The 27,962-nt window shown below is 44.2% G+C and overlaps 1 pseudogene; it reads right to left on the minus strand.

Moving 5' to 3' along the window:
• Nucleotides 1-6,231: 6,231 nt before the first annotated feature.
• Nucleotides 6,232-6,369, minus strand: LOC146006104 (U2 spliceosomal RNA; annotated as a pseudogene).
• Nucleotides 6,370-27,962: the final 21,593 nt, after the last annotated feature.

A 27,962-nucleotide genomic window follows, 5' to 3' on the forward strand; every position in this document is an offset into this window, starting at 1 on the left:
TGGCTTCTAATCTGACACCTGTGCTTCGTAGCGCCATGCAGTGAGCATGTATTCTTTCTTTTTATTATTTTGCTATTTTTCTGCATCTTGTCATCCTGTGATAATTATCATCCACAAAACTGTGTGCCTGCTAACAAGACATTAGCATCAATTGTATTACAATAAATGACATAAGTAAGATCATCATTCTATATTTATAGCTCAAATGTAACTGTGACATTAGCACCCTGATAATAAATATACATGTCATAGCATATTGGTCCAGTCATTCAGGGGGAGATGTACTGTATGAAGCAGTGAGCCAGAGGAGGTGGCCCATGGCAACCATTCAGCACTGAAGTAACATCTATCATTTGCATACTATGAAATTATACAGAGCAGCTGATTGGTTGCCATGGACCACTTCTCCTCTGGCTCACTTCTCCTCCATTATCACTGCTTCATCCATCTACCCCTCAATTCCAAGGGCACCATCTGTGTGGTGTTTGTATGTTCTCCTACTGGGCCAGATGCACTAAGCTGTAAAAGTGATAAAATGGAGAGTGATAAACAGCCAGCCCCAGCCAATCAGCTCCTACCTGCCAATTCACAGACCCTGTTTGAAAAATACCAGGCAGGAGCTGATTGGTTGGTTGTTTACCACTCTCCATTTTATCACTTTCAGAGCTTAGTGCATCTGGCACAATGTGTCGGTTTCCTGCAATTGTCAAAAACATACTGATGGTTTGATTTGCTGCTGGCAAAACTGGTCCTTGTGTGGCAGAGAATTTGGATTGTAAGCTCCAGTGGGGTAGAGAGTGATGTGATTTAATAATCTCTTTTATTGCAGTCACTGTACATTTTACAACATAAAAATTGCATAGTGGAAAAAAAAAATCTCCTGCAAAAACAATGTTGCTTCGTTCTATCTGAGTATATTATATATTGCCAACATGAAAGTGATATTTAAGCTTCAGGGTTTATTTATTATCTCAGTTCCTGCTCCGATACTTTGAGACATACATCACTGCACAACTGGTGTTATGAGAACAGGCATTTAGCCAGAAGAGTTAAATTGCCTTTTTGGGCCATGAGCTCCGCAGAGTTGTACGAAGCATTTCATATGAGTCAGGGCTTCTTGCTGACATGACACAGAATATTTACAAAATAATCAAAATATTTTCAGAAGAGATGTCTGTAAGTATTATTAGTAAAAAAAAAAAAGGGGGCCAAACATTTTAAGGTTAGCAAAATGTTTGGTTAAGTTGCATTATGGACCATCTGGTTACATGGACACATTTTTTATATACATTTTCATAATTATATATATATATATATATATATATATATATATATATATATATATAGGAATCCAAAACAAGCAGCACTCAGGAGGCAATTGCAAAGGTAAAGATCTGTATTGAAGCAACAAGCTTTCGGGGTGTGACCCCCTTCGTCAGGTACATACAGCACCCTGAAAGCTTGTTGCTTCAATACAGATCTTTACCTTTGCAACTGCCTCCTGAGTGCTGCTTGTTTTGGATTCCTGCATTACTACTATTATCCAGGCACCGGGGCTCATTATCAAGGAGTATCAAACGAGTGCCGGTCGATTTGGATCTCTATATATATATATATATATATAGCAACCCGCCCATGCTTGGCACAAATACATTGTTGTTGTTTAGGATGAGGTATGAAAAACAAAGAAATACATATCTTTATACAATTATATTTGTTTTTTTTAGCTTGTGTCCTGGAGCGGATGGTGGTCCTCTCTGGCCAGTCTGTTCCCCTTTGTATAAGTGGGAACCACAAGGTGTCCACATATGGGAGTCTGTAATGTGAGGCGATGTTCCCGGCAGAGCTTTCACCCTCCTACCACGCCGCCAACGGGCATGATTCGGTCCAGTCTGGTTGGGGTTACAAAGTGCATCAACTTCCCATTTCCCTAGAGCGAAGGATGGTTGTGTGAGATCTCCTATGGTGACCCACCATGCCGGGCATAGGCAGCAGTAGGTATTGCCCAGTGTTTGTAGGATTGAGGTAGGCAGTAACCCGTATTATGTAGCAGGGTATGAGAACGGTGCAGGGATGCCATATAATACACCAGGTTACATGACTTAAGGAAGTCTGCCTGTGTGGAAACTGAATTCATAAATAACTTAATGACTAGGGTGTAACCTACATTAGGCAGGCACGTGTTTCTGGGTTGTTACCAGATTACAAAATGGTCTTTGTGCTTCCGGTCAATATTAAATGAAAAAAGCCTCCTGGAGAAAGGTCTGGCTATGTACTGAAATGTACATAACAATTCATCAGTGGTTTGAGATTTTACCCCATAAATTGCACTCACCAGGGCTTGTCATAATGTTTAAAATATATACATTCTTTATTCAGGAAGAGGCCTACTTCACTTGTTAGGTCCCAAAGCCAGCTCGAAGTTTCAGCCATACAAACGCCTTAATCATGACCACACCTCAGCACCCTAATAGCCCTATCACACCAGACACCTGGCAATTACCTGGCATTTTAGTGCCGGGTAATTTTGCAGGGTGCAGCCTGCCTCAATTCACACCACATACAAATTACCAGGTAAAGCTTTTCAACCTGGGTTTTTCAGCTAATTCCAGGGTGGAAAATCTTTAACCTGGTAATTTGCAACTGGTGTGAAAGGGGTATAGCAGGAGAAAGTTTGCCTTAGGCGCTGGAGATGACTGGGGTGTAACTCAATACCCAGCAGCCACCACGTAAGAGGGTTGCCAACCTCCAAAATTACAAAAACACAAACAGAGATGTGAGGCGCTCTTGGGTATCAGGATGAAAAAAGTTTTATTCAACACACAATGTTTAAAAAGTAACACACAATTAATAGACAATAATGCATGAAAAACACAAAAAATAAATAAATAAAAAATTACGTAAATGGAAAGAATTGCAGTAAATAATAGAAAATATAAAAATATAAAATTAGGCTAAGCAATTAATAAATATCAGCACATCCAACTAGATAAGATGCAAATGATTGCTCAGCGTGTTCCACCAGTGTGAATTTCTTCTTTGCCCTTTGTTAGGGTCTAGCAGGTGGGTACAGTGGCGGAACTCCCGGAGGCAATGGAGTCACCTGCCGCCGGGCGCCAGGCTTAAAGGGGGCACTGGCTCCATTGCCTCCGATGTGCCACAGTGCGGGCGCTGTGTGTGCCCCTCCCCGGTACCCTTGTGTGAAGAGGTGCGGGTGGCCCCCCTCCCCCGTAACCTTGTGCGGTGCGCAGGCAGACCCCCCCTCCCCCATTCCCTTGTGTGCAGAGGTGCGGACGGCCCCCCTCCCCCGTAGCCTTGGTGAGGGCAGGCGACCCATGCAGTGGTGAGGTGCGGGTGGCCCCCCTCCCCCGTAACCTTGTGCGGTGCGCAGGCAGACCCCCCTCCCCTGTACCCGTGTGTGTACTAGCTGCGGCCGCGTCGCCGCTCCTGGCAGCGCGGCGGAAGAACACCACTTCACACAGCCAGTGTGCGGTGACTGTCAGCGAAGCTGGCGAAATAGAGTCGGGAGCTGGGTGGGAGACGCTGCAGCGCCTGAGGGTGAGTCTATTAAAGCCTCTCTCTCTCCCTGACATCTTTCTTTCTCTCTGAAAATCTTACTTCTCTCTCTCTCTCTCTCTCTCTCTCTCTCTCTCTCCCTCCCTCTCCCCCTCCCCCCCCCCTCTCTCTAGCTATGGGGGGGGGGGCACCAACTTTTGGCTTGCCTCCGGGCTACATAAACAAACTTACGCCACTGGGTGGGTATATGCAAATATATGGGGTACAGTTCCTTATATAAGGATTAGGTGTCCAGTTATTTGACTGAGACCAATTTGAAGTATGAATGACTAGTGTGCACACTAAGTGAAGTTGCACAAATAGCTTGGCAAAGCGACAGTATAATTGAAGCAAAAGTGGGAGCAAGGACTTCTGTTTTCTAGTTGTTACGTGGTGAAACAGTGTCCGTCCTGTCCCCTTTCAAGTTCTTACCAGTCGTTGTCTGCTGGCGTTTTTTCAGACTTGCGCTGAATGGAAAGGTCAGCACCGCAGCGCCCGCTCTCTCTGTCCTCCGCTCGGCTTAGAAATTGATATCGCCGTTCAGCCGGTAATTGGTTTGTGGCGATAGCCGCTTCCTCCTGCAGCCTTCTCCGCTTGGAGACTCGCATGGCGCTCTGCCACAGCGTCCGTGGGTGGTGATGTAATTTGCGGCTTGGAGGGAGTGTAAGTAGTCGGCTCAGCGTCTGGCGGGTATTGTAGTATGGAGAGCGTCCTTCCTGAATTCTGCTGGTGTGAAAGGGGTATAACAGACCAACAAGCGTTTCCCCTTCCCACAGAGTCATAGAGGCTCTGGGGAAAGGTGAACAGTTATGCTGCCCATACACTTATGTGATCAGATGCGATCTGCGCATCTGATCGCATCAAGTGGTGCCTAGTGCAGCACCCAATGTCGCATTCCATCCTGCGATGGACATCGGGTGCTGGAAGAGGGGTGGTGGGGGGCTTTGTAGGTGGGACCGGAGCTGGTGACCATAACGGTGGAGCTATCATGCGGCGGGACTTGTCAGCAGCAGCATTGACTTTGGAACACTGGACGGCCCTCTGATTGGCTGAGAGAGCTCTCTCTCAGCAGTCCAGCAGAGGGCAGTCCAGTGTTTCAAAGTCATCTGCTGCCGCTTCCGAGTCCCGTCGCCTGAAAGCTCCACCACTCCGGTCCCCGCTACACAACCACCATGCCTCCCCTGCTGCTGCTGAGTCCCTCCAGTCCCCAGCATTAAGGTACCGGCTCCCCGCCAGCGCTCCGGTCCCCATCCCGGCCCCACTCCCCGCACATGCGATGGCTCATGCAATTCAATAAATATTATGTGCAGCTCATAATATCTATCGATGCGACATTCGACGACGTGCCTGCGCATCGTGTCGAATGTCAGCTTAAAAATGCATGCAATCATTCGATTTATCAGCCAGATGCGGCCGAATGATTGCATGCGATATCTCACATATGTATGGGATGCAGAGGTGCGGTCTTGATTACAATATACTTTTCTCAGATTATGTATCAGCAACAATAAATGTATCAAGTTGTTTATTGAAATACAGTTTGAGTTTGAAGAAACTCATGGAGCCCGAGGTGTGCTCCCACCACCACCAGTGCTGTGCCTAAACACGTGCAAAGGGGGCAGCCGTACGAACGTGTGGGCCCTCTCCCAAAGGAGAAAGGCCCCATGGTTCCCCTAACCCCCCTCAACCATAAGGCCGAGGAAGGGAAAAAAGGGATCGGTGGGTCCTCTTCGCCGAAGCTCAGAGAGACCCGCGTTTCCTCCACCCCCGGAAGGGTTTTGGACGGTGGGTCCTCCGCACCCGAAGGTTTGGAGAGACCCGCTTAGGCTTCCCTCCGCCTTGCGGCTCGGGGTTGCCCTCGAGGGGACTGGGACTCTCCCCAAAAGGTGAAGAGTCCCAGCCACGTTTGGGGAACGGAAGGCCTGTTAGGGACAGCCGCACTACCCAAATCAAAAAAAACGTGACAAACTAACGAAAAACGTGAAGTGCTCAAAAGTGCAAATCAAAGAAATAAATAAAAGAGGCCCTAGCCAGAAGGCCGGGGTGGGGGTGTAAAAAATTGTCCTACCCCATCCAAAAGGACGAGGTAAGGACGTGTAGCCTAACCTAGAGGGAAGTGCGCGGTGCAGGTGCCATTCAGTGCATGGTGCTGGACATCACCAGTGCAAATCAGGCACCCCCGAGTTACCCCGGGGGCACAGTGCAGCCTCGGGCTCCAGGCAGCCGACCAGTCAGCGTCCGACCAAGTGTTTCTCCGTCTCACCAGCAGGTACTTTCCAGCCCCTGGCATGGGAATGGGTACTCCACTGGGCTTTTTGAAAGACTCCCTTAGGGGCTGCACCCCCTCGGAAGAGCAATCTACTCAGTCCCAGTGTTTCTCCGCTCCCAGGGTTAAGATACTAGGCTGAGCTTTTCGCGGTCTCCCCATCAGAGGCTACGAACCTCTGGAACAGGAGCCATCTACTCAGACCCAGCCTTTCTCCGCTCCCTGGGAATGGATACTAGACTGAGCCTTTCGCTGTCTCATCCTTCGGGGGCTATGAACCCCGTCAAGAGAGTCAAACTACTAGGCCCAGTGTTTCTCCCCCCCTCCTACCAGTGGGTTTACGGAGCCTCCTACCACTGGCAGAGGTGAAGGTACTCAGCTAGCCCTTTCACTGCTCCCGGGAAAAAACAGAGGGGTCCCACACCCTCCGCCCATCAGAGCAGCTACTCAGACCAGCCTTTCTCTATTCTCTGCCAGGAGGCCAGTCCATACCCAACTGATAAGAACAGATACTACACTTGATCTTAGCCAAAAGGCCGAGAAGTAGGCAGGGGAAATCTACTTTAGTCCCCCTGGATGTATGGGGACCGCTACAGAACCTTATGCAGACAGGAGGTATACTGGATGTATAAGATGAACTCCATACATCCAGGGGGACTAAATGAAGCCATTGAGTTGAACACGGTTATATAGACAGAAACATCACCAAAGTAGATTTCCCCTGCCTACCCCCAAAGTTTTTTGTGATACGGACTACCTCTTCCCATGTCTCCCCCCTTTCCAACAACCTACCATCCCATACCCTATTGCTTCCCCCTCCCACCCCCTAGTCCAAATTTATTACAATAATAATAATAACAATATAAAGAATGCATGTAAATTAATAAACAAATCTATGATAACTTGTAGCTCGCCTAGGATGACTGTATGCCACTAAGGGACCACTATATACTAGATATGTATATTTCTCTCCCCGTTTTCTTGTCCATTGGATACACCCTGCCCCATAAATTATACTCTCCTTAAACTGATCGAATGAAATAGTTATATTCACTATAGCCCCGTGCTGATTTGTCCGAACCCATTTACATAATAACAAGCAACTTGTAACTATACTCTTCACACTTTGCTATTCCCAGAAAAAGGTAGAAATCTTTTCTCAGATTATCAGCACGTTATCATGCCAATTGCCCGCAATTTATGAAAAAATGGCTAATCTCAGTACTCATCTAACTGAGTCAGTCATTGTGACTGACCCAGCTCTCCTGAATTAACACCCCAGTAGCCGCATTTATCAGGACACTGCACCTCTCAACCAGGTCGAGCCCTATTCCAGCAGGGGCTCCCTGGGCCGGAAAATTACCCACTAGGTCGAGCCTGATACCAACAGGGGCTCCCTAGGCCGGAGGAGAACCTATTATCAACAGTCCTATCGGCACATTTATTGGGACATTCAGGAGGCATCCATAGGAACGGACACTGGGACTCTCAAACACGAGAAAATCTGGGTGACTATCACGGCTCCATATTATTAGCAATCAGTACCAGCCTACCACATATAATTATATATGTTTTTATAAATGAATTTTATAAGTGTATTTTTATAATAAATGTATTTTTATTTTTCACCTGCTGCACATTAACTGGTAAAAGCGCGGTTTCACACCCCCTTTTCTTTCTATATTTTGTGTTTGGGCTTGACACCCTTACTTACGAAACCGCTGCTCTAGCAGAGTCACCCATTTATTGGCGCCCTCAAGGGACACTTTGTGCCCCACCCTCCTTCCAGCTGGACAGGAGAAGACTCCTGCAGCAGCAGCGCGAGTGGCGGGAGCAGCAGAGCACTTCCAAAAAAAGAAAAAGCCCATACAAACGCATAGGAAGCCATTGATTGGCTGAGACCTCTCTCACCCAATCAGCGATTGTGTGTTTTAACCCTAAAAGCCCAACAATGATCAAAAGATCTTTTTAATCTTTCTTAAATCAATCATAAATAGATTAAAAAATACCTCTCAGTGTCCCAGTATATGGTATAAGGATAAAAGAACACATAGGATGTTGGGAGAATTCTGTCTCTGTCACCTACCTATATACATTACATTAAGTTGACCAGGGGTAGCCAACTCCAGTCCTTCAGAGATACCAACAGTTCACGGTTTTCAGCTCACCTCACAGATACACAGGTGTACTCATTGTTGACTGACACATTTTAAAGGATCCACAGCTGGAGCTAATTACTTCACTTGTGATTCTGTGAGGAGACCTGGAAAACGGTAACTGTTGGTATGCAATGTCTTACGTTGGAAATAGCAGCGGCTCCCTATTCAAAGCTGTCGGGCCGTTCTGCTGATAACAGCCATGGATTGTCGTGACCCAGGCCGCAGATCGATAATCCACGGCCGTTTGCGGCCACACCCTCTTTACGCCCATCGGCAGGCGGGACATTGAATCCCGTCTGTCGTTATGTGGTCCTGGCAAACGGGCCAGGATCACGGCTGTCGGCGGGGATCGACATCCGTGATCCCAGATTGCATACCCCCCCTATAATGGTAAATTCTGATAACTATGCCAACTACTATTCCTTTTTTTTTTGTCAGATGCAAGCAAAGAAAATATTGTCAAATAGTTTTTTTGTGTACAGTATTTTGTAAAACACACAGATGCAGCCCACATGCTCCTTACTGACTTTTGCTTAATTTGTCTGATGTCAAAAGGTGTTTAGTACCCAACCTAAATTATTTATTCTTATTTCGTCTTTATTGCTTGGACGCAGCAATGTCATGGACACTTAGTTGAGCTTTACTAGGTTGAAACCAAAGGATTCGGCTGAGCCTAAAGCTTCTTAAAAACCCTTTTAATGTAGATCAGTACGTTTTAAGCCTCCAGATTTCCTTGTTGATACCAAACATACTAAACATGTAACAGTAGCGTGAATGTTGACACCTGCAGGCAATAAAACTACAAAAAATTGTTACACGTATGTACACGACTTTTCAAAACTGTATAATACAGCCATGGCAATGATATGTTTTAGCCAATGAGAGTAGCTCTACAACATACCTGTGCCTTTAATGCCTTGACATCTGGGAAACATACCACCCTCTTTGCACAGAGTGATACCATCTATTTACTTAATTAGGTCTTTGGTTCGTCTGGGTACATAAACAAAGGTCAATATTGTTACAGAGCTTTAGCAAATAAGCAAAATAATCCTTAATTCATATTGCCATATATCTATTACACTATTTAACCAGTAAAATTCGGAACCCTTAGAGAGCTTGATTTTGGACAACTGCTCCTTAATCAGCTCCGACCATCATGTTAGGGGAATTGTAAAAATGACTTGCTAGTATCAGAACTGAATTCTGCTGTTGTGAAGTATTTCGCCACTGTTAGCACATGGCACAGGGCCCATTCTGTTGGGAACGGGTGAAATCAGCCCAAATCGAATTAGTGTATGGGGCCTTTACAAACATCATGTATGAAACATTTTAATCCACTGTAGTATGGAGAATGTTAGAAAAGTAATGTTAGATAACACATTCTAAGTGTATCAGCACTAAAACAATGGATAATATCTTTCTTTAGCACCACACTGACAATTATCCATTGTGATTTGGAATTTCTCACCTTCTCCGTTATCCTGTATATTGATCATATGCATTTTTCACCTTTTTACCCATTATTCTGTATATTGATCATATGAATTGCTTAATCTTTTCAAAGACATCCAGACCATTCATGATGCCCTCTATTTCCTGACACATGACAACATAGTTATTTTGCCCTTCGTTGCATGAAGAAGACATGAACTTGGATGTGAACCATGCAGAACATGAACAAAGAAAAGCAAACATTACACCAACTTTTGTGAAAGAACAAACACTCTGTGCTGAGTAAAGGAAGTTTGGTTTTTCCCACATCCACTGGTTATTTCCCGGCTGTGTGAGCACTGGAAAGTTGTTGGTATAATAAAGACATTGCTGAGTCTGTGTATTTCAGCTCTTAAGAAGACTATTGTTTATTGAGCTTGTTAAGAGTGGAGCCAAAGACTGAATCTGAATAAAGGAAACTGTAGGAGCTCTAATTAACTGCACTAATTCCGTGGAAGTGAAAGAAAGCGAGAGCCGTGTATTTGTGTTAAAAGTCTGAGTTTAGCAGTATGTGCACACAACTATCGAATTACCAAGAGGGTTCATTATAGCTCACCAATCTAGCAAGAAATGGTATTTGGGAATTTAAATGGACAGTAATGAGAGATAAACCACTTGTTAAGATTGTTGCCTAGAAAAAAAATAATTTGCTGTAAAGAAAATATAGTATTACATCTGAGAATGTTCTTTTTGAATCTTTCAATGCCTTTAGATTTTTCCAGACATTCTTCAACTGTTTTTCTACCCATTCATTCTATTACAAAGCTTCGTAACTTTATTAAACGTACAGTGACACTTCTTTGAACAATGTTTGTGTTAATGTCTGCTCATGTGCTAAATGGGCATTCTAGCATTTTTATACTTTTTGTCGCAGTTTATGCCACATGACCGTTAATCAGCATTCGCCTGTCAGGAACACATATATTGCTCTAAAACCTTCATGGGTATTGAGGGGTATTTATTGTGTGTTGATATTTCCAACAGTAGTAAATATCGGCACACAGCGAAAATGGCTGCATTGTCTACTGTGCAGATTGGACTTTTCCAAAAGTCTAATCGCATTGTCAAAAACGGATGGGAATTGTCGAAACTATGGCTGTTTTCGCCGATTCACAAGTTTTCCGACCGCCGAAAAGATGGAAAAGGTCGAATGTAAAGTCAACTTACTCTTGTCAAGAGGTGCCCGTATTTCCGACAGTCGGATAAATACCCCCCATAGCATTAATGTAAAATCAGTCACTGAAGGGAGCTCGTATACAACAGTAAAGTAGCGTTTGAGGCTACCTAAAGTGCTAAGTAACTTTGCATCAGGAGAAGTGATTGTAAGCTTGCGAGCAGGGCCCTCCTACCTCTATGTTGGTTTGTTTATACACAGTTTGTTTAATCACTGTTGTTTCCAATTTAAAGCGCAACGGAATATGCTGCGCTATATAAGAAACTGTAAATAAATAAAATAATAAATAAGTGATTATTGAAGTAGAGCTCTTAGGATGCTTAAATATTTGGAATCATGCAACATAAGTATCAGGCCAGTTTGCATGGCGTAAATTGCTTCAGTTCACTTTGGGCATGCTCAGTTAAAGGCATGCTGGGATACAAAGTCTCCAGAGTTGTATTGGGGAGGGAACTGTGGCAATTACATGGATGGCCAAATAGGACAAAATCTGGCCAAAAACACTAGCATTTGCTGTAGGCATAGGTCAAGTGTGCAAGTGTCTATGCAAGCGCCCATGAGTGCGAGAGCTGTGGCTTCACAGCATTATTAGTAATAACAGCTACATTTTCCCATTATCCTATTTGAAATAATATCATAATAATCTAATGATCATAATCTCCAAACAACATGCAAGAAGATAAATACAAACACGACTGATCTGTAATTACCTGGTAGCAAATCCAAATAAGCCTATGACAGACGTCCAAATGGAATGTAGCCATGCAAGTATACAGCTCCATCCTATATAATAAATGGCCTCACCACCATGGGGGATTCAAGTGTTTTGCCACTAGATGGCGCCTGATGGCACTATGATTATTAATCTTTGGGTGAATCTGATCAATAAAGGAAATGCATCCGCTGCCCATATCTGATATACCTCTTTCACACAGCACCTTGGACCCGAGTTGGTGACATGTGAACTCGAGACGAGGTGCGGTGTGAAAGCACCACAGCCAGGGCCGGCGCCACCACTAGGCAGCTCTAGGCATTTGCCTAGGGCGCTGGCCACTGGAGGGAGGAACTTTGGAGCAGCCCCCCCACCTGGATGGAGGTGAGTGGTGGCTAGGCAGCCAGCCCCACATCATCTGTTCCCCTCCCCACCCCTGGAGTTACTTAGCGGCACTGACTGCATCCCCCGTCACCCCCTGTCCGTGGTAACCCCCCCTCCCTGTGGAACGACGCAACGGCCTGCCGCCGCAATACCCGGCGGGGGAGCAGGTGAGCCCTGGAGCGTCATCACCCACCTAGGGCACTCCGGTGTCTGGCACCGGCCCTGACCACAGCTTATAACTTGGGTTGACCAACCTCACAGCAGTTTGTCCCTGGTTATAAGAAAGGTTAAATCCAGGTCGCCTTGGGTTTAATGTGAAAGCACTGGACACGGGATCATGATCCCTAGTCTGACACGGCTTTGCAATTTAAAAGGGGTAATGTAGAATTGTTCTCAATCATTGTTTACATATGTTTCCTATAGTACTATATACATGATTACAATGCCTTTACTTCCATCTCTTTTGTTGTGTTCCATTAACAAATAAGAGCTCATTGTACCTGCTCATTGATCGGGATTATACAATTTGATTATACATTTTCATTTTAGAATTTTACACCTAACCTCATTTGATAGAATAAACCTCCCTGACTTTGCTCTGGCACCACATAACTTTTCTATCCCCTTTCTGTGTGTAATAATGCTCCATGTAGCACAATGCTTTTTTTGCTTCCCCCACTTACATCTCCCTTTTTCCAATCTACAGCAAGTGAAAAAAGGGACTTTTCTTGTGCCTGCTATTTCCCTGCAGCCCTGTATAGAGCAAGCACAAAATGTATTTTCTAATTCAACGCATGCATAACTCTGTCACTTGTGCAGTAATGTGATTGCCGGTACCAGCTTGCCACAGTGATGGTGACAAGAATATTCTGGCACAGAGTAATTCATGCACAAATGTGCTTACATCTCACATTAGTATACAAATAGATTATACATTTATCCATATGTGGAAAAACATCTAATTAACAGACTCATGCTATGGCAGCTGTTTGTTAACTACTTAACACAATCTTTAAAAAAAAAAAGTACTTTAAAAGTGGGAATTTTTTTAATTAGAAAATATGCCTAGGGCATGTCTTGCACTCCCTCCCATGTCCATAGCTCGAGATTGTAACATTAACTCCCAATGTCCCCTACAGTCACAATAGTACCTACAATGGCAAAAGATCCTTAAGGACATTGGGGCAGATGTATTAAACCTTAACAAGAGATAAATTCAAGGCGGATAAAGAGAGATAAACGTCCAGCCAATCACATCCTAACTGCCAACTGAGTTTAAAAAAGTCAGTAAGGAGCTGATTGGATGGACGTTTATCTCTCTTTATCACCCTTGCATTTATCTCTTGTTAAGGTTTAATACATCTGCCCATTGTATCCCATCCACCAGTGTCGGTATATCCTCATTGTACTGTGAGACAAAAGGTCTTAACTGCCATGTTACAGGAAGTGTTTGAAAAATGACAGTTTGGGACCAGTTGGCTAGTACAGTACAAGGCTGCCCTTGTAAAGGTCTTCCCTATACAGCAATTGCAATCTTTTTGCAATAAAAAAATCCAGAATCAAAGTTCTCCTTGCATTCACAGACTGGCTATGAAGGTTGATGGACCACCATCATGTTTCGGGTCGCATTGACTGCTTATGATGTCATGCAGCCACCTCAAAAAAGGTCCGGATATGCCTTTGTTGTGCGGACTGCACCCCCCAAACACTATCAATACCAGCCACTGCCAAAAAATCTGCGTGATGCGATCTCAGTCAGACACTTCTTGCATGCGCTCTTATAATGGCTATGGATAAACATGAGCTAAGTTATGTCTTCCAAACATTTTCACCAACTTTGAAGGTGTGATCTAAAACAGGTGCATTATTCTTTATTAACCTGGGATTTAATGGTAAGATTTAATGAGGGGAAAAGATGTGCAAGCATTACACTCGCTCAACATGAATTCACAACTTTAGGATTATTATTTCGGGTTTGTTTTTCTCCCATTGAACAATAATTATCAATAAATATTTCCTATATTTTTGTATGAAAATGTAAAATTAGGGTTTGGATATATATTTTTTTTTATTAAATCAAAGCTTATTGTATTTGTGGGTGTTGTTTGTATTACTACTTTTATACAATAAACTATGGTCTTAGGATAAGTGGAATTTTGGTACCAAATTGAACTGGTCCTTATAAGTGTAGGCCCTTTTTGGAGTTTTTTCATGGATAACTAAATTGCTGATTGGAGGCATTTGGTGAAAAACATTATTGCTTAAAAACTGAGAGCTGAAAATATCCATAGACAGGCAGATCTGGCTTTTTGGTTGAAGCATTGAACAATCATATGTAAAATTTTGACAAGTTCTGTGACATGTACAAAGATATTTCATTGGACAGATCTGTTTTTCAGCACAATTGCTCTAACCCAAGAAACATACTTTATGGGACTCCAGCTGATGGCTTCACGCTCTGTCAGATTTAATTCATTGTCTACATTTTATGCCATTTCATATTGATATTTGACAGACTCAGATCAAATGCTGAACAGGATCAGTGGCCTTTTTGTGTCTAAGATGACATAACCGATGCTCTTTCTGGGCCTGATGTAGAGTAGAATGTAAATAAGCTGTATGTGTTCCTGCTTTGCATGCATGGATAGAAATGTGTATATCGGCTTCTCACTACTCATCGCCATTGTCCAGGGGCACTACACCATTTTTAGATGTGTTTGTGTGTGTGGGTGGTGGGAGAGGGTAATCTGCATAATTTAATTTTGACACCCCTAAATCACCCTTAGGGCCCGGGGCAGCTGGACTTACTCGGGGCACATGCTCTCTATGTACAATAGTTCTAAGTAGTGTGCCACATGCTGTATGTACAATACTGTAGTTCTAAGTAGTGCGCCACATGCTGTATGTACAATACTGTAGTTCTAAGTAGTGCGCCACATGCTGTATGTACAATAGTTCTAAGTAGTGCGCCACATGCTGTATATACAATAGTTCTGAGTAGATGCACCACATGCTGTATGTACAATAGTTCTAAGTAGATGCGCCACATGCTGTATGTACAATAGTTCTGAGTAGATGCGCCACATGCTGTATGTACAATAGTTCTAAGTAGTGTGCCACATGCTGTATATACAATAGTTTTGAGTAGATGCACCACATGCTGTATGTACAATAGTTCTGAGTAGATGCACCATATGCAGTATGTACAATAGTTCTGAGTAGTGCGCCAGCTGGAGCCCTGCCGCACGTGAGAACCGGCACCGCAGGGAAGGGGAGCAGCTAAGAGGTAAGGCGGACAAGCGCAGCCGGGGACAGACTGGGCAGAGTCGCCAGGGATCCCCACCGCCCAACCCAGGGAGAAAGAGAGAGGGAGAGCAGCCAGCAATAGCATCCCCTACCAGCCGCAGCAAGCAAGGGCAGAGGCCCCCACAGGTGAAGGCCACCGCTGCACCACCACACCTGTACCTGTACACTTCAGCCAGTCAGGGCACCTAGGTTGCCCAGAAGCAGAGGGCTACACCTCATTATCCTGGAAGGCACCATACCCAGTGGTGGGACTCTGTATATATTGGGTAGTTACCCCAGACAGAACCACCCCAGCAATGGCCAATTAGTGAATCCTCTGTGCTATCACTCTGTATCCTGGTTAAGGCCCAAGTCAGCTATGTAAATGAACTTGTGAGGGAACAGGGCCACTTTGTGGCCAGACTGATTAATACCCTGCATTTTTACAGATTTACCCCATATCCGAGTATAGATACTCCCTAGGCTATTTATTTGTAGGAAGGCCTGCAGCAAGCAAGACCCAGGCCGGGCCAAATACTCCCCAGGCTACTGATCCATAGGAAGGCCGGGGTTCTCCATTAGAGACCGCTTCCCCGGGGAGTTGTATGTTAATCCCGGTGCACCGGCCGAGTCATAGATTCGGGTCCAGGACCGTAATTGGGTACCGTACCGCTAGGACATACTTTGTTAGGAACGGCAGAGACCGTGATCGCTAGATTAAGTGAGGTTGTTTGTTTGGTACATCAGGAGCAAGTCTATCTAGGTTGAATTGCACTGGACATAATCTCCTGGTTATACGAATTCTGATATATTGAAGTGTGTACGTTTGATTACCGTAGATTAAACCCTTGATTTTGTTATCGCAATAACTTGTTTACCCGCAGCTTTGACATGCCCTCTTGTCAGAGGGCGAGCAATAAAATTTCAACATGTTCAAGTGTATCAGCTCCCTCGACTCTGTGTCCACTATTGCTGTCCAACCCCCTGGATGGAAAGTCCCTAAAAAGTGCGGGTACCACACATGCTGTACTGTATGTACAATAGTTCAGATCACATGCTGTATGTACAATACTTTTGAGTAAGTGTGCCAGTAGCTGTATGTACAATACTTATGAGTAAATGCACCACATGCTGTATATACAACAGTTCTGAGTAAGTGCGCCACTTGCTGTATGTACAATAGTTCAGAGTAATACTAAAGGCATTGTGGCATACACTATGCGATTTTGGGATGATTTTATCCGATTTCGGCACTTTGGGACGATAACCGGGTGAAATCAGCCCAAAATCGCAGGTGTGTGATATCTGATCCGATCCGATGCGCGGTCCAGTGCGCATCGGACCGGATGGGGGAGGTCGGACGGTCAGCATGTACGATCACGTCCGACCTCCATGTATGCATATGCCTGCCCACCTGACAGGCATATGCATGCAGACTGGCCGGGGGAGCAGTGTGACGGGCAGTGGGTCCCTGAGCGCTTGGCTGGCGGTGCCGGAGAGTGCTGACCTGGCCGGGGCGGTGTGATGATCACAGATATCATTCAGCTGCACTGCGGGACGGGACGCGCAGTGGCGGGTATTAGATTTGAGAAAAAACTGTCAAATGACTGCCCGTTCTCTGATTCGCTGAGAGCCCTGGCCAGGTCAGCCCTCGCCGGCGCCGCCAGCCAAGCGCTCAGGGACCCGCTGCCCGTCACACTGCTCCACCCTGATGATGTTGACCGCCGCCCCCCTGCACCGTGACCTCACCGCCCGCCCCCTGCTCCCCGACATGTGATGAATCACAAGCGATTTATCAAATTTGGCTCATCAAGTGTCAAATTGTATGTGAGCCTCCCGGGGAGCTCCCGGGCGGCTCACAGGAGAATTGGGTCCTTTACAGTCTTTTATAGGGACGTATACAAAACAACACAAATCCAAGGTTAAACTAAGCCACAGGAGGGTGGGGTTGCCATTTCCAGTGCCAACAGTTGGGCTGATAGGTACCTTGCTAGCAATAACATGCAGAATGCAGCATGTCACGTGCAGCAGCAGAACCTACTTACATTTAGCAGCGGAGCTGCCGCCAGCCCCAATGCACCTGTACAATGGTGCGATCCTGGAGCAGGAAGGATTTTGTTTACATTTGAATTCCGAGGAAGAGGTTATGCATCCCAATGTGTTTTAGGTAATTTTATAAATAGATTTTATTCTCTGCCTAGATGCAAAGGTAATCTACTGTATTGACTTGATTTAGAGTTAATGTAGAAAAAATATCTGATTTCCACAATAATATTTTTCCTGGTTCTCATCCAAACCTGTGAGCTGTTATTTCATCCAAATAGCATCTGCCTAATAGTAATAAACACCAATTAGAAATGGCACCACTTAGTTTAAAAGCTGAAAGTGAAAAAAAAAAAAAACCTGACCTTATCTAATTTAACATTTGGAAGTGAAAAACTCAGAGCGTCAGATCCCCAAAAATCATTAACATCCATTATGGGCAAACATACCAAACGAGTAATGATTTCTGTTGACCTTACATGGAGGTAAGCCCAGGTTCCATTAACCCGTAGTGAACTGGACAGAGGTTTACCTCTAAACCAGGGCATATAAATGTTTGCATTGTTCATTGTGGCATCTATTTTGATTATATTTATCATGTTCGCATGTGATAAAATTAGCATGCAAGCTTGATGTTTTGTAAATGCTCATTTCTGTGCATGTGCATGCATTGGGTGCGTGCATCCACGGCAAACAGATTGCGGCCGGTTTGCGGGGGGGGGCTGGGATGGCAGCCTGGGGACTTGAGCATGGGAACGCCCAGCATTTCATGGGCATTCCCATGAAAACGCTGGGCATTCCCATGGAAATCGCCTGGTGACGTAGGCCCCAGGGTAGGTAGCTGATATCACCGGATGTCAGCTGCCCACCCACTTCCTTCAGAATGCATACGCACATCTAAAGTTACTCTGAGCAACCTTAGATGTACGTGTGCTTTCCACATCATTAGATGGTCGGCGACCATCAAATGATGAGGGTATTCCCCCACAGGCTTTGAATGGATGTTTATGTGAAACATCCATTTTCAACCAGTGCATGTGAATGGGTCGCGGCCAGGCCACCATTAGCAAGGTGAGGTTTGGTGGACTCGCAAGGCTGCGAATTCACAACCTTGCAAATCAACCAGAATACCCCCCCCCCCCCCCTGGCCAGTTTAAATGACAGGGAGTAGTGGTTTTGGGTGGTAACCGCTATTTTCATGGGGTGCCAGGGGAGTCCAAGTGTATTCAGGGAGGGTGTGTGACATTAGCTCCAGCCTCGATCAGCCGGTCTCTGTAACAGAGGTGTGGAAGGGTCAGGGTTACGCACACTTGCACATACATTGAATGGTGATTGAGTTGCAAATGGATTTGCAGCTGGACAATGATCAGCGATATTTTACCAAGCCGACAGTTGACGGTGCCACACGGCAAAAGGTAAGAGACGCTAGAGCCCAGCACACACCAAGCGAAGTGCATTTGTGGATTTGTGAAAGTCTGTTAGTGGGAGAGCATATAAAAGGTGTCAAGGCAGGAGAGGGTGAGAGAAGGTGCAGGTAATGCTGGAAAAGGCTGTAGGAGACCCTAAGTGATGCTGGCTGGAGATGCTGGGGTTCAGAGTGGAGCGCAAGACTAATTGAGCACCAATGGCTGTGCAGAAGGACCTGGAAGCAGGAATATGGGCTCAGGCTAACAGTGTGGGGCAGAGCAGCGATGACCATTGTGGTGGAGTTGCTGGATCAGAGGAGAAACTCTTTTTTGACAGCATCTGCAGAAAGGTGTCAAAATAAATTCTTCATTGTGCCTATTCCAGTCACAGAATAGGGGATACAGTTAAGGTGCACACTGAGTAAACTAATTGCTACTGACACTTCAGCCCATATTGTAGATCTTTGTTGTTTGTTAACCTCAGCTCAGGGCCATTAATTGGAATAAAATTTCCTCCTGAAAGAGATACTTTGTTACTTGTGTATTAACACGGCGCCCGTTATGTAGTTAGCGTAGAGTCCCTGTCAGAAATATATGTTGTGTTCCCGCGGCCAGCATAGTCAGCGTCCCTGTCAGATTAAGCATAGTGTGACTGCGGCTGTATTATTTCTGACGCTCATATAGGAGGAAATTCTCAAAAAATGTCCGCCCCCCTTCGCCGCCCATCGCAATTATAATTATCGCATATGTTCTAACATATGCGATAATTATAGCAAAGGACAGCTCTTGCGTTAAGAGCTGTCCTTTGCGGTGAGAGTCGCCGGCTCCCAGCAGGTCCCGGCGGCTCCCCCTCCCTCCCACACCCGGTGCTGCTGCTGCTGCGCCAGGCTCTCCTCCTCCCTGCACCCGGAAGAGGATCAGTGCAGGGAGGAGGTCACAGGTCCGGGCAGCACAGCTCTGTGCTGCCCAGACACAGGTGAGGGGGCGATGCGGGGCGGCAGGGGTCCGTGCGGGGTGGCGGGGGGTCGTTGCGGGGCGGCGTTGGGATGCGGTAGTAGCCCATTGGCTTCTATGGGGCATCGCCAGATTTTTCTGCCCCCCCCCGCCGCAATAACCCAACGGGGGATGCTTACAGCATCCCAAAATGCGATAAAAACCCCGATAACGGGGTTTTTACTGCATTTTTAGCTTAGAGAATCTCCCCCATAAGCTCCTTGTTAAGTAGGAATGGTTGCAGAACCTTTCACGATGTTTAACCTGCCAAAGACAGAAGAGGATTTTTTCAACAGCACCATTTGCTGCCACTGACCCAAACCTGTCTTAATAGCCATCCAATGCACTTTAGTATGAAGGAGTTAATGTGGCGCTGCCACATTAAAATGTGCCGAAAGAAGGTCAGTCTCAATGCGGCACATTGGTTTCCGGGCTGTCGTATCCCATTTCTTACCCTCATTTGTTGTATATTTTCATGGGCAGAGGAGCTCACAAGCATATCTTTTTGTGAGCGACAAAACCACCGTGCTGTATAATAACCTTATGCGGGAGGCCTGCACCGTTGATTTAATGTCGCAACCCCAACGCCGGATTGGTGGTCCGGTAAATATAGTTGAGGTGGACGAGAGTCTCATTGTACAGAAAAAAAGTCATGTTGGACATGTGCTGCCACAACAGTGGTTGTTTGGAGTCATATCCAGAGACACCGATGAGTGTTTTGTAACGCCTGTGGACAGACGTGACGCCAGCACCCTGATGGCCGCCATCAACAAATATATAGAACCGGGGACGACTATATATATTCTGATTGTTGGCGTGCATATAACACTCAACAGCTGGAGCAGGCAGGGTACCACCATGCACGGGTAAACCACCGGTATAATTTTGTTGATCTGGAGACTGCGGTTCATACCCAAAACATTGAACACCTTTGAGAATCTTGTAAGTGGCGTAACAAAAGGCAAAGGGGCACTGTGTGACAAAATCTGGACTCCTATCTTTAGGAATTTATTTGGCGAAAAACTGTCTACCTATCTGCCTAATAGTAATAAACACCAATTAGAAATGGCACCACTTAGTTTAAAAGCTGAAAGTGAAAAAAAAAAAACCTGACCTTATCTAATTTAACATTTGGAAGTGAAAAACTCAGCGCGTCAGATCCCCTAAAAACATTAACATCCATTATGGGCAAACATACCAAACGAGTAATGATTTCTGTTGACCTTACATGGAGGTAAGCCCAGGTTCCATTAACCCGTAGTGAACTGGACAGAGGTTTACCTCTAAACCAGGGCATATAAATGTTTGCATTGTTCATTGTGGCATCTATTTTGATTATATTTATTATGTTCGCATGCGATAAAATTAGCATGCAAGCTTGATGTTTTGTAAATGCTCATTTCTGCGCATGTGCATGCATTGGGTGCGTGCATCCATGGCAAACAGATTGTTTACCCAACATTGCGGCTGGTGTGCGGGGAGGGGGGGGCTGGGATGGCGGCCTGGGGACTCGAGCATGGGGACGCCCAGTTGACGGTGCCACACAGCAAAAGGTGTGCGACGCTAGAGCCCAACACACGCCAAGCGAAGTGCATTTGTGGATTTGTGAAAGTCTGTTAGTGGGAGAGCATATGTGTGAGAAGGTGCAGGTAATGCTGGACTCCTATCTTTAGGAATTTATTTGGCGAAAAACTGTCGACGCAGAAAACGCTTTCCAGCGGATTCTATATGCCCTAACACTCCTCCCAAAGGCTGACAAAGCAGATGACACAGATTCAGACACAACTGCGTCAACTTCAGCTGCAGTTTCCATGAATGCAGAAATTGAAGAATAACTGTTTTATTATTTGCTTTATTGTACTTTGTTAAGTGTTTTTTTCTTCTTTATTATTCACTAAAATCCAGTTACCAGTTAACACATCGTCATTGCTGTCTCAGATGTAGGATATGGGAGGTGTGAATGTTTTCCTGAAACACCCCCACTATCCATGCCAGCCAGAAGCGTGGCGAGCGCAGCGAGCCCCACGAGGAGATGCGTTACATGTCCCCCCGACCTGTCCCTACCCCCACTATCCAGCATTCGCCAGCATAGGGGATCTGGCGGTTACCCGCGCTGTGTGGGAGGAGCTCTCACTAGGCTTGCAATGGACAGAGCCATGGACACCAGGGACAGATCCAGGTTGCCGCGGAGTCAATATGCTAACTATGCTAGGCAGCCATTGGGCTGTCACTATGCTAACTACGCTAGGCAGCCATTGGCTGACAGCATACTTTCTATATAATACACACAATACTAACAGGTAGGTGTTTTCTGAGTATATTCCAAATGGATTGTAGATGCAATCTCCGGTCTTTCTGCCCTACTATCCTATCCTCCATTGATCCGCTAATTTCTCCTCTATCCACCATGGCAGCTCTATCAAGACAGCCTCCATTAATAACTCCACCCTCACCTCTTCACTTATTTGTTTATTTATTTATTTACAGTTTCTTATATAGCGCAGCAGATTCCGTTGCGCTTTACAATAGTAGACAGTGATAAGACAAACTGTGTAACAACAGACAGACTTGGAGGTAGGAGGGCCCTGCTGCAAGCTTACAATCTATAGGCATATAGGGGGGAAACATAAGGACAGGCACCAGTAATAGCATAGCAGTTACAAGTCCAGAAGGGAAGCTATATAATACATAAGTGCCTCGGAGGGTTATGCATGTAGAACTTAAATATGATAGGCTTGCCTGAAGAGGTGAGTTTTCAGGGAACGCTTGAAAGTTTGGAGACTGGTGGAGAGTCTTAATGTGCGTGGAAGGGCATTCCATAGGATGGGAGCAGCCCGATAAAAGTCCTGTAATAATGAATGGGAGCTAATGATCCGTGCAGAAGAGAGACGCAGATCTTGTGTAGAGCGTAGTGGTCGAGATGGGAGATATTTTGTGATAAGTGCAGAGATATATGCTGGTGCAGTATGGTTAATAGCTTTATAAGCAAGTAGAAGTGTTTTATATTGAATACGGTAATATACAGGCAACCAATGGAGGGACTGGCAGAGCGGATCAGCAGACGATGAGCGTCTTGCAAGGAAGATCAGCCTAGCAGCAGCATTTAAAATTGATTGCAGTGGTGAGAGTCTGTTCTTGGGAAGACCAGTTAGGAGACTATTGCAATAATCAATGCGGGATATAATGAGTGCATGGATAAGAGATTTGGTAGTGTCTTGTGTGAGATAGGGTCGTATTTTGGATATGTTTTTTAGATGCATGTAACATGATTTGGAGACAGATTGAATGTGGGGAAGAAAGGACAGTTCAGAGTCGAGGATGACCCCTAAGCAACAAGCTTGTGGGGTAGGGTAGATTATCGAGTTGTCAACAGCGATGGAGATGTCAGGATGGTAACTGTTCTTAGTTGGCGGGAAAGTAATTCCGTTTTGGAAATATTGAGTTTGAGTTGGCGACAAGACATCCAAGATGAGATGGCAGATAGACAATCAGAAACTCGACCCAAAACCACTGGTGACAACTCTGGGGTTGATAGATAGATTTGAGTATCATCAGCATACAAGTGATACTGAAATCCGAAAGAGCTGATTAGTTTGCCAAGAGAGGAGGTATAGATTGAGAAGAGCAGAGGACCTAAGACTGAACCTTGCGGAACTCCGACTGACAGAGGTAATGAAGAGGAAGTAGAGTTAGAGAAGCGAACACTGAAAGAGCGATCAGATAGGTAAGATGTGAACCAGGAAAGGGCTGTATCATTAAGACCTAGGGGGTGTAGTGTTTGTAAGAGAAGAGAGTGATCGACGGTGTCAAATGCAGCAGAAAGATCAAGAAGAATAAGTAGTGAGTAATGGCCTTTAGACTTAGCCGTTACCAGATCATTCACCACTTTAGTCAGTGCTGTCTCAGTGGAGTGTTGAGAGCGAAAACCTGACTGAAGTGGGTCTAATAGGGTGTTAGAGTTAAGAAAGTTTGTGAGGCGAGAGTAGACAAGTCTCTCCAGTAGCTTGAAGAGGCATGGGAGCTGAGATATAGGACGATAGTTAGAGAGAGAGTTAGGGTCAGAATTCTGTTTTTTTAGAATAGGCGTTATCACTGCATGTTTGAGCAGAGAAGGAAAAGTACCAGTAGTAAGAGAGAGATTGCAGATTTTAGTTAAGGTTGAAATAATCACAGGAGATAGATTTTTAATGACTTGCGCAGGTATAGGATCGAGAGGAGAGGTAGTAGAGTAAGAGGATAAGAAGAGTGCAGATACTTCCTTTTCATTTGTGTGCTCAAATGAAGAGAAAGTGCCAGAGGGTTCAGGTGGGAAAGAAAGAGGGTTAGAGGTTGTGGAAGAGCATACCTTTTCATCTCGGATGTTATCAATCTTGTCCTTAAAGTAGGAGGCAAGTTCTTGTGCACTGATGGTAGCCGGTGGGGGAGGAGGGGGAGGGTACAGAAGACACATAAAGGTGTTAAAAAGTCGCTTAGGGTTGGTGGCATGAGAAGAGATGAGAGATTGGTAGTATGTTTGTTTGGCAGTGTCCAAAGCATTGCTGTAGGAGTAGTAGCTAGTTTTATATGCGAGGAAATCAGTCGTACTACTTGACTTTTGTCCCATCTCCTCTGTCCCCCTCCACTGGTCAGAAACCATCAGGCACCTCTGGAGGAAATCTTGCTCTCTGATGGACTTTCTCCATTCATGTATATGTTCTCTTCTACACCTCTGCCCTCTCCTTCCTCTTTTTCCATTCACTCATCTCTTCTCAGCCTTCCAATACCTGACACCTTATTGATACATTCAACAATAGCTTTTGCCTCCCCCTTCTCCCCTCTTAAACTGAGGTAATCTGACATAAAATCTACTTCCAGGCAAAAAATTTTAAAAAAATCTGACAAAAATAGTAAACAAAATCCTGCCAACCGCTTGACCCCACGCACTAATAAACTGCAGTAGAGTGTGCTCATTTCTCTCCTGGTGAACTATTTACTAACAGTTTATTGTATAGCTCAGACACTTTCATTGCACTTTACAATTGAAAACGGTGATAAAACAAACTGGGTAGTTACAGACAATCAAAACGGTAGGAGAGGCCTGCTCGCAAGCTTACATTGGTATCTGACCTTCTTGGTGTTGTGACCTACCAGAACAACCAGCTTGTACAGTATATACAAAACAATATATACTGTGTGCTTCTTTCTTTCAACATTTTTAGGAAAATAAACTGAAATAAATAATATACATGGGTTGTTTTACCTTTAAGCACCAGGGCATTAGATATGTGATATTATCATGAAAGGGACAGCTATTATTAAAAACTTGGCTTGCCTTTATTAGCTCCGGCATTCCTTATTTTCACCAGGTTTAGTTTTCCTTAATAATGATAATCCCCTGAAGTGTCTCAATGCCTCTACATGGTAATCCAGTCAGATCACATTAATACATTTCTATAAAAAATACTTTTGTGAGTCAGAGATTTTCTCAGCAGTTGGAAAACCCCTGCATTCTTTATTTTATACATGCTATAATCCTAATAGATTCTTTAAATCATGTTCAACCAAATAAATGACATCATAAAAAGAGCCTTTCAGAAGTAATACGATATTGTTAGTGCTAGAATATACCTTTATATAACTCTTTAAAGCACTTGGGAAATGTCTGGAAAGCACATCATCCTGGCTCTCTCGCCTAATAGCCATACACAGTAATGTTAGTGTAGAAGCAATTCATATGGATTTCTATGGATATAGGACTTGTAGGGTCAAGGACCAAGCTAGCAGACCAGTAGAATGAGGGCCAGATGTATCAAGCTTCAAAAAGTGATAAAGTGGAGAGTGATAAACAACAAGCCAATCAGCTCGTAACTTTAATGTTACAGACTGGGTTTAAAAAATGGCAGAATGGAGTTGATTGGCTGGTTGTTTATCACTCTCAACCTTATCACTTTTTGAAGCTTAATACATCTGGCCCTGAGTCTTCTCTTATTGCATGACAATTTATCTTTCTGTTTTAAGACAGAGAACATCATGTGCAGTACAAATGGTGTAATGGTTAGCATTATTGCCTCACAGCACTGAGGTCATGGGTTTTATTCCCTCCATGGCTCTAACTGTGCAGAGTTTGTATATTCTCCCCGTGTTTGCGTGGGTTTTCTCTGGGTACTCCGGTTTCCTCCCACAATCCAAAAATATACAGGTTCCCAACAAAAAAAATTACCCTAGAAATGTCTGTGTGTGTACATGTGGAAGGGAATATAGATTGTAAGCTCCACTGGGGAAGGGACTGATGTGATTGATCAAATATTCTCTGTAAAGCGCTGCGGAATATGTGTGCGCTATATAAATAACTGGTAATAAATGTGCAGCATTATTGTCCTGTAAATATACTACTATATTGACTTACTGCTGGTCATAATTATGTACTTGTTTTAAGTAAAGATGAGCACAGACTCCTGTGTTTTGGTATTAGTTCTGGTTCAATATCATTGTTATGTTTTGTTTTTCGCAAAAACCATCATCAAGTGTTTTGGTTTTGGACCTGGATTTCTTAAATAAATTATAAAAACTGCTAAAATCATGAATTACGGACCGTTTTTTGTTCCTACTGTATCATTAATGTGAATACCATTAATTTCTATTAATTTCCAAACAAAACAAAGAGATTCAGTTTTAAATACAAGACCAGACTTTGCAGGGAAGACCTGAGCTGGCACTTGACTCCATTTAGAACCCCCGAACGAAGTTCTGCTCATCTCTTATTACATGTCACAAACTGCTTCCCAGGATTGATGTTCTGAAATTAAAATCTGCTGGAGTGTTATCACAGTTTATCCATCCCTCCAATCCCCCCTTAACCCCTTCCCGCCGCAGCCTGTTTTTGCCTTCCTGACAGAGCCCTTTTTTTCAAATCTGACAGGTATCACTTAAGTGGGGATAACTTTTTTTTGCTTTTACTTATCCCAGTGATTTTGAGATTGTTTTCTCGTGACACATTGTACTTCAAGTTAGTGGTAAATTTGGGTCGATACAGTCTGTGTTTTTTTGTGAAAAATACCAAAATGTCGTAAAAAAATGGAAAATTTTGCAATTTTCAAAATGTTAAATTTTCTGCTTGTGAGACAAATAATCATACCACTCAAAATAGTTATTAACTAACATAGACCATATGTCTACTTTATGTTGCCATCATTATTTCAACCTCCTTTTAATTTTTTTGGACACTAGGAGGCTTAAAATATGAATAGCAAATTCGCAAATTTTCAAGAAAATTTCAAACACTGATTTTTTTTAGGGACCAGTTCAGTTCTGATGTGACTTTGAGGGACTTGTATGTGAGACACCCCCATAAATGATGCCATTTCAAAAACTGCACCCCTCACAGTATTCAAAACAGCATTTTGGAAGTTTGTTAACCCTTTAGGTGTTTCACAGGAATTAAAACAAAGTGTAGGTGAAATTTCAAAATTTCATTTTTTTTGCAGATTTGCAAGTTTAATACATTTTTCTAAGGAACACAGAAGATTTTACTAGAGAAATGTGACTAAAAATTGATTCCCCCAATTCTTTTGTTTTCATAAATATCCTATATGTGGCCCTAGTGTGCACGTTGACCAAACCACAGGCTTCATAATAGAAGGAGCACCTACTTGATTTTGGAGCCTCCTTTTTATGAGATTATTTTTTAGGCACCATGTAGGTTTCTAGGCACCATAAGATACTAAAAGTTAGGAATCCCCCCCACAAGTGACCCCATTTTGCAAACTACACCCCTCAGGGAATTCATCTAGGGGTATAATGTACATTTCAAACCCCCAGGGGTTTCACCAATTGTGGTACAACTGGGCAGTGAAAATGAAAAATTAAATTTTTTACACAAAAATGCAGTTCTGGCTCAAAATTTTTCATTTTCACAAGGAATGAAGGAGACAAAGCACCCCAAAATCTGTGCCCCAATTTCTCCCGAGTACGGCAATGCCTCACATGTGACCAAAAAATACCATTTGGGTGCATGGCAGGACTCAGAAGGGAAGGAGAGATTTTTGTATTTTGCAGCTCAGATTCTGGTGGAATTTTGGTGGGTGCTATGTCGCATTAGCAAGACCCCCAAAGCACCAATACAGTGGAAGCCCCCCACAAGTGACCCCATTTTGCAAACTACACCCCTCAGGGAATTCATCTAGGGGTATAGTGTACATTTCAAACCCCCAGGGGTTTCACCAATTTTGATACAACTGGGCTGTGCAAATGAAAAATTAAATTTTTTTACACAAAAATGCAGTTCTGGCTCAAAATTTTTCATTTTCATAAGGTATGAAGGAGAAAAAGCACCCCAAAATCTGTGCACCAATTGCTCCCGAGTATGGCAATGCCTCACATGTGACCAAAAAATACCATTTGGGTGCATGGCAGGACTCAGAAGGGAAGGAGTGATTTTTGTATTTTGCAGCTCAGATTCTGGTGGAATTTTGGTGGCTGCTATGTCGCATTAGCAAGACTCCCGAAGCACCAA

Source organism: Crinia signifera, chromosome 5 (genome assembly GCF_055691185.1).
Source record: "Crinia signifera chromosome 5, ASM5569118v1, whole genome shotgun sequence".
NCBI classification, from domain to species: Eukaryota; Metazoa; Chordata; class Amphibia; order Anura; family Myobatrachidae; genus Crinia; species Crinia signifera.